The sequence below is a fragment of the Colobus angolensis genome, unplaced genomic scaffold (genome assembly GCF_000951035.1).
Source record: "Colobus angolensis palliatus isolate OR3802 unplaced genomic scaffold, Cang.pa_1.0 Scaffold244, whole genome shotgun sequence".
NCBI classification, from domain to species: Eukaryota; Metazoa; Chordata; class Mammalia; order Primates; family Cercopithecidae; genus Colobus; species Colobus angolensis.
This window is the reverse complement of record NW_012115644.1, coordinates 2630597-2643624: the sequence shown is the minus strand read 5'-3', so window position 1 is coordinate 2643624 and position 13028 is coordinate 2630597. Positions and strand designations below refer to the sequence as shown.

The 13028-nt window shown below is 44.1% G+C and overlaps 1 pseudogene; it reads left to right on the top strand.

Moving 5' to 3' along the window:
• Positions 1 to 250: 250 nt before the first annotated feature.
• Positions 251 to 2303, top strand: LOC105514398 (annotated as a pseudogene).
• The last annotated feature ends 10725 nt before the right edge of the window (positions 2304 to 13028 follow it).

Sequence of the window (13028 nt, the reverse complement as noted above, 5' to 3'; positions counted from 1 at the left end):
CATTTTGAGTTGATGGTTTTATATGGTAAGAGATAGGGTTCTACTTTCATTTTTCTGCATATGGCTATCCAGTTTTCCCAGCACCATTTATCGAAGAAACTGTTCCTTCCACCAATGAATCCTCTTAGTGCCTTTATTTACAGTCAGTTGCAGGGTGGGGAGCACTGAGGAAAGAAGCTGGGAAGTGAGAGCCATAGAGTTTGCAGCTATGATTCTTCCACTGGAGACATTCACCTGACTGCTAAAGATTGAAGAGAAGCTAAAACAGGAGGAGGAGTTGCTGTCCTGTATTCAAGACAACCTGGAGAAGAGTGAGCAGCTCACCAAGAACATGATGTCTATCCTGTCAGCATATGACAGTCACCATATAAAGCTGGAGAATTCCATCATTCCAGTGCACAAGGAGACAGATAATCTGCAGTGGCTTCAAGACAATTTCGAGAAGACGCTCTCCATCCTGGACCACATCATCAGCTCCTACCGTGTTGCCAGTGACACTTAGCAGATCTTCAGAGAGGGCCCCACAGGTAGGCCAGAAGAGTGTCTGGGAAGCATGGTTAAGATTCAGAAGGCTGTGGAGTATTTCTAGGACAATAGCCCAGACAGCCCAGAACTCAACAAAGTGAAGCTGCTGCTTGAGCAGGGGAAGGAATCACTAGAGTCCGAGTTCTGCAGCCTGATGACCAGGCACAATAAGATTGTCTCCCCTGTGCTCATCCTGGATCTGATCAGTGGTGATGATGATCTGGAGGGACAGGAGGTTATGTCCCTGGAGCACCTGCCCAAGAGTATGCTCCAGGATGTAATCTGCATTTCCTGCTGGCTGGTGGAAGACAGCTGCAACCAAGATTTTATGAATGTCTACTACCAGATTTGCTCCATCCAGATGGATCACTTCATCAAGGCCTGGAGAAGTATTTCTGGAAGAAGAGTTCTTTTTCTGGAATTCCCTACTCCCCTTCTATTCCCAACAAGAGGAAAAACACACCCGCCAAAAAAGCCAGTCAAGTGGCCAGGGACAATTCATAAGGCTCAACACCTTCTGAAAACAGTATTCCCAGCATGGCCTAGTTGGGGAAAAGGGATGCTCCAACCTCCTTCCTTTGGAAGGTCATGAGCATAATTTCAAAGTTAAGTACCTGTCCAAGGCCTTGAATGACAAGCATAGGCTGCTGGTCAGGAAAGATGGTGGATATGGAGACTGATACCTACATCCACTGTTTCAGTACCTTTGTCGAGCTGGCCTAGAACAAGTATCATTTGCTGGCTGACATAATCACTGAGCACCATAGGAAGAAGACCTGTGACTCTGATACAGGATGTGCCGGATGGGCTGATACTTGAAGGGGAGAATATTGTCTCCCGCTCGGAGGCCATCATTTGACACGACTTCTCCATGGTGCTTACTGTCTCCTCCATCCCGCATCACCTAAGCACAGCAAACCTGAGTTTGACCAGGTGCTCTAGGGCATGGCCACCAACAGCAAGAACAAATCACCTGGCCACATCATCTCCCTGGAGGCCATTTGAGCCAAAGCACTGGAGGATGTTGTGGACAACATCAAAAATGACCTTGACAATGAATGCAACATGCCCAAGGATGGCACCATGCTCACAAGCAACATCATCCTCTTCCTGCAGCAGCTTCTGGACTTCCAGGAGATGGTGGGTGATATGCTGGCTTCCCAAGAGGCCAGTTCTTCAGCCACAGTCATGGTTCCAAGTTCAGCAAGTGACTGATAAGCACCTATATCTGTGAAATTCTGGGCAGCCTGCAGTTGAACTTGCTGAGCAAGTCCAAGGTGTGTGAGGACCCAGCTCTGAGCACCATCTTCCTGCATAACAGCTACAACTACATCCTTGAGTCCCTGAAGTCTGAGCTGATCCAGCTGGTGGCCGTGACTCAGAAGACTGCTGAGTACCCCCACTGGGAGCACACTGAGCAGTAGATTGACTTACTAGTGCAGTTGGCTAAAGGTGACTGAATATTTCACAGAGAACAGTATACTTATGTTCCAACCAGGAGTCAAACTCTAGAATAAGGAGCAGCAGATGATCAAAGAGTGTTTCAAGGGCTTCAGTGATGGCCTTGAAGAACTGTGCAAGATCCAAAAGGCCTGGGCTATTTCAAACACAGAGAAGGACAGGATTTGCTAGACCCCAAAAAACATTGTCAAGGAAACCTGTAGGGCCTCTCTGCACAAGTTCAGCAGCATGCCCTTCACCAAGAACCTGGAAAAGTACCTGTACACATGGAGCAGGTGGATGACCTGACCAATTGCCTTTTCAACACCTCTGCCTGAGTCTTCTGCTAGCCCTGCCTGGTTCTGCCAGACTAGCCAGGTCATTGGACAGATAAACCCGTGTTAACTTGCCTCTGGGCTGGGTGAGTTTGAAGTCCTTTGGAAAGAGGCTTGTCTTCACTGCCCCATCCAGGAGCCTCCTCCCTGGGCCCTCTAGTCCTGGTTTCTGCTTTTTCCCTGTAGCCCACGTTTCCAACAAAACCAGCATTCTCCCAGAAAGCTGGATTCCTTCTTGTCTTGGGTTTTGTGATGCTGATAGCTTTTGAAATAGGAGAGGAGAGAAAGAAGACAGAGGCCTGTGCCCACAGCTGCCTCATGTGTACCAAAAGCAGGAGGGCAGAACAGCCCTACCTCTGTCCTCAGTCAAAAGTGGGTACTAGAACTTCCTTTTCAGCCCAAAATGTGGGTAGGTCTCAGAGGAGTAGTCAGAAGAGCTGGGGAAAAGCAATCAGGTTCTCCTGGATTTTGTGCAGAAAACACATTCCCCATTGCCCACAGACCTGAGATCTGGGGCTGTTCCATTTCCCAGGAGTCCCCTAGGTGACTGGGGGCAGGACTGCCTGCCTGCTCGCCATTCCCTCTGGGTTCCAGTACACTGCAGGAGGCATTCAGAAAAGGAGCCCTGACCCATCCTCTGTGGCCTGCTTCCCAGGCCTCCGTCTCCCACTTCCCAGCATTAGTGCCTCATGGCCCAGGACCAAACAGCAGCGATTGCAGAAGGCTGCATGCCTATGGACTGGGAGACTGGTGGACAGTGGAGAGAAATTCAGGAGCAAAGTGGGGTGAAAAGCAAGGTCCCACCTACTTAAGATCAGAAAAAATAGCTGAGTTCAATGAAGACAGACCCTTGAGGTGTATTTGCACTTGGGAATGGGTTTATTTCAAGCTCTTTGCTTATATGCTAACAGAGGGAGAGCTCAGGGTGGTTCAGGGTCTTCCAGGGATAGAGAAGAGATCTAACTTTCCTCCCCAGCTCTCCAGAGACCCTGTCTTGGCTCTACCCCCAGTCATGGGAAACCAAAACTGCATCCTAAAGTCTGCAGCCCAGGCCCAACGCTGTCACAGCCTGGGCTGCTTGCCATGGGGTGCAGCCTCTCTAGGGTCTGAGTTGGACTTGCACGCTGTCCACATCCAGATTCCCATGAAGTTGAATTGGCTGCACAGCACCCAGGCCACACACATGAGAAAGAAGTCACAGTCAACAGTCTCAGTCCAGCTTCTCTTTGACCCCTTTTTTCTTCTGGGTGCTTCTATGAAGCAAAGATGCAGAGAAAGGAGTTGTTTTTCAGGCCCTCCCCTGAGCCGACCCAACATGAGCAGAAGGATGAAACCCAGGGGTCATCAGCCTGTATCTCTCCCTTCTGGAAAGTCTCAATTAATTAACATTTGGGTCTGGCCCATTGCGGGTCATCTTCAGTGGAAAAAACACCATCTTAGGGAGGCTCTGCAAGGCAACATCTTACCTTGGAGAGTTGAGGTCACCTGGGCCTTTAGGGAGGCCAGTCTTGCTCCCTGATGCAGACCTGCCTCTAACAAGAAAGGATATGGTGGAGCTCAGGGACAGGAGAGCCAGCAGGGTTGGTGCAAGGAGCCATGACCACCTAGCAACTCCCGCACCCTTACCCAGCCCTAGGCAGGCAACCTGCCAGTTCTTTTCCGTTTAGACCTGCACTTAGGTCTCATTGCTTACTCCTCACCCCCAGGAAGGTGCCTCAACCTTCACTCACTTTCAGGATTAGACCCTAGATTCTCATAATCTTGCTTTTCCTTTCTCAGGACTAGGCTGGGGTCGCTCGTAGCCCCAAAGTTGCCCCAGGCCAGCAGCCCAACCAGCAGCACAATCTCTGTGGCACTGAGGAAGAGCAGGACGCTGAAGTAGTAAACTGGAGGTGGGAGGGCAGGTGGGATGGTTAGGGGCCAGGTCCTGTGCCTCTGAGGTCCTGGGAGTTGAGCAGAAACACCCTGGTATGGATGACAGCAGGTGGGAGAAACCAGGCAGGCCAGGTAAGGAAGTAGAACTTACTGAGGAGCGGCTTGCAGGAGGAGCTGGGCAGGGCCTGCACCAGGGAGGAGTGTAAGAGAGGTAGCCCAGCAGCAGTGTCACCTTGGAAGCAATGCCCTTGATTGTCTGGAGGGGCAGCAGCCCCCCTGCACGTGACAGCCAATATAAGTGCCCCTTAGGTGCCAGTAGAGCTATGATGGACTTCAGTGCTGTGTTCTTCAGGCTCAACTGGAAGGGGAAAAATTAGGACTCTCCAGGGGGAGATGGGGAGTGGGCAGCAGGGATATGGGTTCATGCCTCTGGCTCTGCATCCCTCACCTTCCTACCTCCATTAGCCCTCCTGTCAGCCTCTTCCTGACTTAACTCACTGTCACCTGGAAGCAGGGCACCAGCTGCTAGGGTGGAAATCATGAACTACATACTCCCCCTTGACACTCACGGTCTCATTCACCACGTGGGCCTGGAACTCCAGCTCCATCACTGAGAAGGGTGGGGTTGAGAACAATGAATAGGAACGGGAGATCCTTGTCCCCAAATCTCCAGGGAGTGGGGCCAAAAGCAGTCTGGAGCCCAGGGGTGATGGAGACTTCTGATGGCTTCTCGGGGACAGACTTGAGGACAAAACTGGTCTATAGGAGGGCTTCCCAAACCTTATTTTGCAAAATTTCTAATTGTCTGAAGGTCTTTATCAGATTCATAGATGAATTTTGATTGTAAAAAATCAATGAACTTCCCATTCCCACCAAAAAAGAAAAAGAACATCAGTTGGCTGAAAATAAGTGGACTTATTTCTGGGGTCTGTATTTTGCTCCATTGGCCTATATGTCTGTATTTATGCCAGTAACATATTGTTCTGGTTACTATAGCTTTGTAGTTTGATAGTGTGATTCCTTCAGCCTTGTTTTTGTTTTTGTTATTGTTGTTTTTGCTCAAGATTGCTTTGGTTATTCAGGGTCTTTTCTGGTTCCATATGAATTTTAGGAATACTTTTTCTATTTCTGTGAAAAATGTTATTGGTATTTTCACAGACGATTGCGTTGAATTTGTAGATTGCTTTGGTGGTATGGTCATTTTCACAATATTCTTCTGATCTATGAACATGGGATGGCTTTCTTTTTTTGTGTGTCTTTAACTTTTTTCAGCATTGTTTTACAGTTTTCTCTGTAGAGATCTTTCACCTCTTTGGTTAAACATATTCCTGGGTATTTTATTTATTGATTTATTTTTATAGCTATTGTAAGTGAGGCTGTTGTCTTGTTTGTTTTTCAGATAGTTTATTGTTGGTGTATAGAAACTCTATTGATTTTTTTACTTGATTTTGTATCCTGCAACTTTGCTGAATTTGTTTATCAGTCCTAAGCGTTTTTTTTTTGGTGGAACTTAGGGTTTTCTATATATGAGATCATGTCATCTGTGAACAGGGATAATTTAACTTCTTTTTTTTTTTTTTTCCAATTTGGATACCTTTTGTTTCTTTCTTTGGCCTAATTGCTCTGGCTATGGCTTCCAGTACTCTGTTGAATACAAATGGTGAAAGTGGGCCTCCTTGTCTTGTTCAGGTCTTGGAAGAAAAGCTTTCAACTTTTCCCCCATTCAGTATGATGTTGACTATATGTTTATCATATATAGACTTTATTGCATTGAAATACATTCCTTCTATACCTAACTTGATAATTTTTATCATGAAAAATCATTGAATTTTATCAAATGTTATTTCTGCATTTATTGAGACACATAGTTTTTGTTCTTCCTTCTGTTAATGTGATGTATCATGTTTATTGATTTGCATATGTTGAACTATTCTTGAATCTCTGGGATAAATACCACTTGATTACGGTGAATAATCTTTTTAATGTGCTGCTAGATTTGGTTTTCTTGGATTTTGTTGAGGATTTTTGCATTTATGTTCAACAGGGATATTGGCCTGTAGTTTTTTGTTGTTGTTTTGTTTTTGTCTGGTTTTGGTATCAGGGTAATGCTGGTCTTGTAGAATGAGTTTGGAAGAACTCCTTCCTCTTTAATTTTCTGGAATAGTTTTAGAAGAATTGCTCTTATTTCTTCTTTAAAAGTTGAATAGGATTTCACAGTGAAGCCATCAGGTCCTGGGCTCTTCTTCGATGGGAGACTTTATTATAGATTCATCTTGTTGCTTATAATTTGTCTGCTCATGTTTTCTATTTCTTCTTGGTTCAATCTTTTCAGATAACATGTATAGAGAAATTTATCCATTTTATTCATTTCTGCTAGATTTTCTAATTTACTACCATATAGCTGCTCATATAATCTCTAGTGATCCTTTGTATTTCTGTGGTATCAGTTGTAATGTCTCCTTTTTCATTTCTATTTTATTTATTGAGTCTTTTCTCTTGTTTATTGGTTAGCTTAGCTAATAGTGTGTGGATTTGTTTACAATTTTTTAAATATTGTTGATTTTTTACATTTTTTTAGTCTCAGTTTTATTTATTTCTGCTCTGATCTTTATTATTTCTTCTACTAATTTTGGGTTTGGTTTGTTCTTGCTTTTTAGTTCCTCAAAATGCATCATTAAGTTGTTTATTTGAAATCTTTCTACTCTTTTGATGTAAGAGTTTATTTCTATAAACTTACCTCTTCATACTGCTTTTGCTGTAACCCATCTGTTTTGGTGTTGTGTGTGTATTTTCATTTGTTTCAATAAATTTAAATGTTTCTTCTTAATTTCCTCATTGCCCCATTTGTCATTCAGGAGCATGCTGTTTAATTTCCACGTGTTTGTACAGTTTTCAAAGTTCATTTTGTTATTGATTTCTAGTTTATTCCATTGTGGTCAGAAAAGATACTTGATATGATTGCAATTCTTTCAACTTTTTGAGACTTATTTTGTGGCCTAATATGTGTTCTATCCTGGAGAATGTTCCACGTGCTGGTGAAAAGAATGTATATTCTGCAACTGTTGAATGAAATGTTCTATAAATGTCTGTTAGGGCCATTTGGTATAAAATGCAGTTAAAATCCAATGTTTCTTTGCTTATTTTCTGTCTGTCTGGATAATCTGTCCAATGCTGAGAGTGGGGTATTGACGTCCTCAACTATTACTGTATTGGAGTCTATCTCTTCCTTTAAATAGAATAACATTTGCTTTACATGTCTGGATACTTCTATATGTGGTGCATATATATTTACAATTCTTATATCCTCTTTCTGAATTGATCCCTTTGTCATTATAAAATGAGCTTCTTTTTCTCTTTTTCCTTCCCCAGAGGAAGATGTGCTGCTTCAGCTCAGGCCTGGGGCACATGACTGTTCCAGGAAGCCCAGACATCATGTCCCTAAAATGCAGGGTGCCACTTCAACTTAGGTATTGGGGAGCATGACCATTCCGGATGGTCAAGGAACTGTTTCCAAGGGATGCAGGGCACTGCTTCAGCTTAGGTACCAGAGAGATATGACTTCTCTGAGTAGCTAAGGTACTATTTTCTTCAGCTTCTGCCCACGGAGGCACAGGGAGGGGTAAGTAAAGCACTTCCACCTCTGCTTGGCTCCACAGGGAAGGGTGTAATAGATATTTGCAGTTCAACTTGTGGATGTCAGGCCACCAGGCTGGGGTGGTTCGGTGGTGGCTAAGCCTCAGGGATGAAGGCGAGCTTTGGCTACTTGCCCCTGAAGCAAGACACATTTCAGCCATAGTTCCAGTTGGAAGATAGTGTAGCACAGTAGCTGTGTGGGACACAGGGGAGAGGGCACAGTGTCAGCTCCTTTCCTGTGGAAAGCACAGCTATGTGGACTCCAGGCAGCTCCCTCAGCTGGGCTTGGTGCTTGTGAGAACTGCAGAGGACTGCAGTGGTGAGATTTATAGGTGTCCAGGGTGCTGATGGGGATTGCTAGGATCCTTTTGCTTACCGCCTCACCATAGGGAGAAGTTTCTCCTGGTTCCCAGCTGATCCCAGTTGGGGGATAAAGTGGTAGAAGCCAGGCATTTTCTTACATTCTCCATGTGGTCCTCCTTAGTTTCTGTGCTCAACAGGTTTCCGTTACTCCCATGATGCACTACAGAGGTCCCTTTCAGTTATTTTTGCTAAAACATAGTTGTTTCTTCACTGTTCTGGCTGTCTTTGATGAGCACTAGGGGGTTCTACTCAACCATCTTGCTGATGTCACTCCAGCTTATATGTTTTCAATTTGGCAGTTCACTTTTTCTTTGCCAGTATATAGAAATACAAATTATTTTTTTTATAGTGATCTTGCATTCTGCAACCTTTGCTAAACTTACCAGTTCTAGGAACTATTTTGTAAATTCTTTGAGATTTTCTATACAGACATGAGCAAATAGAGACAATCTTGCCTTTCCTTCTTTCTTCTTTCTTTCTTTCTTTCTTTCTTTCTTTCTTTCTTTCTTTCTTTCTTTCTTTCTTTCTTTCTTTCTTTCTTTCTCTCTTTCTCTCTTTCTCTCTTTCTCTCTTTCTTTTTGTATTGATTGCACTGGCCAGAACTTACAGTATAATATTGAATAGGATTGGGGATAGACAACAGCCTTGCCTTATTTCTGATCTTAGAGGTCCTCCTCAGTGCTCCTGTCATCTCAGTCTATTGTTATGGACCCACAGGCTGCTCCCCACCATTTTTTTTTTAACTATTCTCTTCCCATAGTTTTATTGTGTTTTCACCAGTGCCCCATGTATAGCAGTGTTTATAGGCCATCCTTCTGCAGAATCAGGCTTCTGTTCCATAAGTAGTAAGGGAGGGAAAAGCATCTGAGTGGAGTTAAGTGCCCCTCCAACAGCAGTTGCTTCTTATCCTCCATGCTGCACCCAAAGGACAACTTGTTAAACTTAACTTTCTTCATTCTTTTTCTGGGAGTACCTGGTGACATTTGTGGAGAAAAACCTGAAAAGGACAATTTCAATGCCCCAAGGGGCTTTCCATTCTTACAGCTCCCCATTGGCCTCTACCACATCCCCAACCACCCCATTGAACTCCTTTTACTTGTGTTCAGTTGAATCCACTTATGTATGCCAGCACATGCATTTCTCTTCCTGGGGGCACCTGCTTCTCCTTAGACTGGGGCCAGTTGGTTGCCCTGAAACCTTAGCTCCTTGATGGGTTCAAGGAAACGCATAAATTTGTAGTTTGTCTGGTTTGGTAAGAATAAGAGCAAAATTCTTTCCAGCTGTTCAGATCCTTCAACAGAAACAAAAAATAACTTTTTTGAATAACAATTAAGACACTCTGTACTGCTCACAGAGAGGTCCATATAGAGTTGTCTTTGGTTGCTGGCTTAACTTAAAGGGACATTTTCTAGTATCTATTACTTCTGATTCCTACAGATGAAGGAAAAGAATATCCTTAAATTCCTTTCTTCAGGAACCTACTTGGGTGGCACCAACATTTGCTTTCAGTTGGATAAGTATATCCACAAAAAGAAAAGTGGTGATATCTATACATTAAACCTAAAATGGATCTGAAGAAGGTTCTTTATGAATCTCAGGCCATTGTAACAGTTGAAAACCCAGCAGCCATTATTCTCTGAGTATACCAACCAGCCTGCTCTACTGGAGCTTGCTCCTGCCCTAGCATCCATCTGTTTTGTTGGACACTTTATTCCCAGAACATTTAGGCAGTTTTCTAGGATCCTCCTCCTTCAGTGAACTGAACATTAATGTCTTCCAAAGGCATCTGCTAGTAGCCTGCTCACTACTGCACTACATAACACAGATCCCTCAACTCTATTTTGCATAGGATATTGACATCTTATGCAAAAATGAAGGTACTCACTCAAAGGGTCTGACATAATGGTTGCTGGCCTATGAGGTCCTGCTTGGGTGTGGCACTATTTCCCTTGAGCACCTGTGGGAAGTCATACCTGATCTCTGCTTCTACAGTGATACTAGACAGATTGAAAAGGAAGAACAGATTGCTGCTGAAAAGGCAGAACAAAGAGAAGTTTTGGAGAGAATGCATTACTTATGTTGGCATATTTACTGCAACTCAATCTGAGCTCGCAGATTCATCTGAAAGAGTCTGCATCTATTCAGCATTGATGAAGAATGAAGTGCTCAGATTGTTGCTGAAGACAGATCTATGGCTGCCAATCGACGCCAGAGTACAGAACTAGGGTGAATAGAAAAGAAGTCTCGGTTTGAGATATAATAATAATAGCTACAGTAATAGTGATAATATTTATGAAATAAACTTAAAATTTAGAGTAGATTCCCCTCCGTGAGAATAATAAAATGAAAAGAACAAAAATGGCCGGGCGTGGTGGCTCAAGCCTGTAATCCCAGCACTTTGGGAGGCCGAGACGGGCGGATCACGAGGTCAGGAGATCGAGACCATCCTGGCTAACACGACGAAACCCCGTCTCTACTAAAAAATACAAAAAACTAGCCGGGCGAGGTGGCGGGCGCCTGTAGTCCCAGCTACTCGGGAGGCTGAGGCAGGAGAATGGCGTAAACCCGGGAGGCGGAGCTTGCAGTGAGCTGAGATCCGGCCACTGCACTCCAGCCCGGGTGACAGAGCGAGACTCCGTCTGAAAAAAAAAAAAAAAAAAAAAAAAGAACAAAAATATGTCTAATGTTTATTGAGCATTTATTCTGTTGAAATTGAGCATTGAGCCAAATGCTTTCACATACATTTTATCAGTTAGTTTTTACAGAAAGTCTAATATAATAGATACTTTCCCCAATTTATAGATGATGAAACAGGTTCAGACAGGTTAGCTGACATGATTTAGATGTGTGTCCCCTCCAAATGTCATATTGAAATGTGATCCAAATGTTGGAGGTGGGGCCTGGTAGGAGGTATTTGGGTCTTGGAGGTGGATCATTCATGAATATCTATCTTGGTGCCATCCTCACAGTAATGAGTGAGTTCTTGCTCTATGAGTTCACAGAAGATCTGGTTGTTTAAAAGAATCTGAAACCTCCCCCATTCTCTCTGGCTCTGTCTCAGAATGTGATATGGTTTGGCTGTGTCCCCAACCAAATCTCATTTTGAATTCCCACATATTGTGGGAGGGACCCAGTGAGAGGTAATTATTCAATTACCACGGTGGCAGGTTTTTCACATGCTGTTCTTGTGATACCGAGTAAGTCTCATGAGATTTAACGGTTTTAAAAAGGGGAGTTTCCCTGCAGAAACTCTCTTCTCTTGTCTGCAACCATGTGAGATGTTCCTTTCACCTTCTCTCATGATTGTGAGGCCTCCCCAGCCACATGGAATGGTGAGTCAAATAAACCTCTTTCTTTTGTAAATTGCCCAGTCTTGGGTATGTCTTTATCAGCAGTGTGAAAATGAACTAATACACTATGTGATGTGTTGACTCCCCTTTTCCTTCCACCATGATTGTAAGCTTCCTGAGGCCCTCATCAGAAGCTGAGCACATGTCGGTGCCATGCTTAGACAGCCTGCAGAACTATGAGCCAAAATAAATCTCTTTTCTTCATAAGTTACCCAGTCTCAAGTATTCCTTTATAGTAACAGCAATGAATTGACACAGAAAATTGCTATGAAGGAGTGGGGCATTGCTATAAAGTGACCTAAAAATGTGGAAGTGGCTTTGGAACTGGGTAATGAGCAGAGGCTGGAAGAGTTGGGAGATCTCAGAAGAAGACAGGAAGACAAAGGAAAGTTTGGAATTTCTTATAGTAGTTGTGACCACAAAATGCTGATAATAATATGGACAGTAAAGGCCAGTCCTATGAGGTCTCAGACAGAAAAGAAGAATTTATTGGGAACTGGAGTAAAGGTTTATTATGTCCTAGCAAATAATTTGGCTGCATTGTGTCCATGTCTTAGGGCTTTGTGGAAGGTTGAACCTCAGAGTGATGACTTAAGAAATTTAGTGGAAGAAAATTCTAAGCACCAAAGCATTCAAGAAGCAGTGTGGCTGCTTCTAACACCCTGCAATCAGATACAGGAGCAAAGGAATAACTTAAATTGGAACTTATAATTAAAAGGGAAGCTCAGTGTAAAAAATCGGAAAATTTGCAGCCTGTCTCTTTGGTAGAGAGAATAGAGTATTTTCAGGAGCAGAACTGAAGCAGGCTGTAAAGCAACCATTTGCTAGAGAGATTTGCATGACTAAAAGGGAGCCAGGTACTAATAGCCAAGACAATGATAAAAAGCCTTAAAGGCATTTCAAAAGTCTTCAGGACAGCTCCTCCTATCACAGGCGCAGAGACCTAAGATGGAAGAATGGTTTCAGGGGCCAGGCTCAAGGCATTGCTACCATGCTCAGCCTTAGGACACTGCTCCCTGCATCCAGTTGCTCTAACTCCAGCTGTGGCTCAAAGGACCCAGATATAGCTCAGGCTGCCACTTCCGAAAGTGCAAGTTTCCATATGCCTTGGTGGTTTCTATGTAGTCTTAAGCCTGCAGATGCACAGAATGCAAGAGTGAAGGAGGCTTGGCAGCATCTGCCTAGATTTCAGATGATGCTTGGAAAAGCCTAAGTGCTTAGGCAAAACCCTGCTGGGGGGATGAAACCCCACAGAGACACTCTACCAGGGCAGTGCTAAGGGGAAATGTGGAGTTGGAGCCCCCAGACAGAGTCCCCACTGGGGCTGCCCCAGTGGAGCTGTGGAAATGGGGCCACCAGCTACAGACCCTAGAATGGCAGAGCCACCGGCAGCTCGTAACCTCAGCATGGAAAAGCCATGGGGGCAGAGCTTCTCAAGGCCTTGGGAACCTACACAGGACACTAATGTGCCCAGGATGTGGGACATGGACCCAAAGATTGTTTTGGA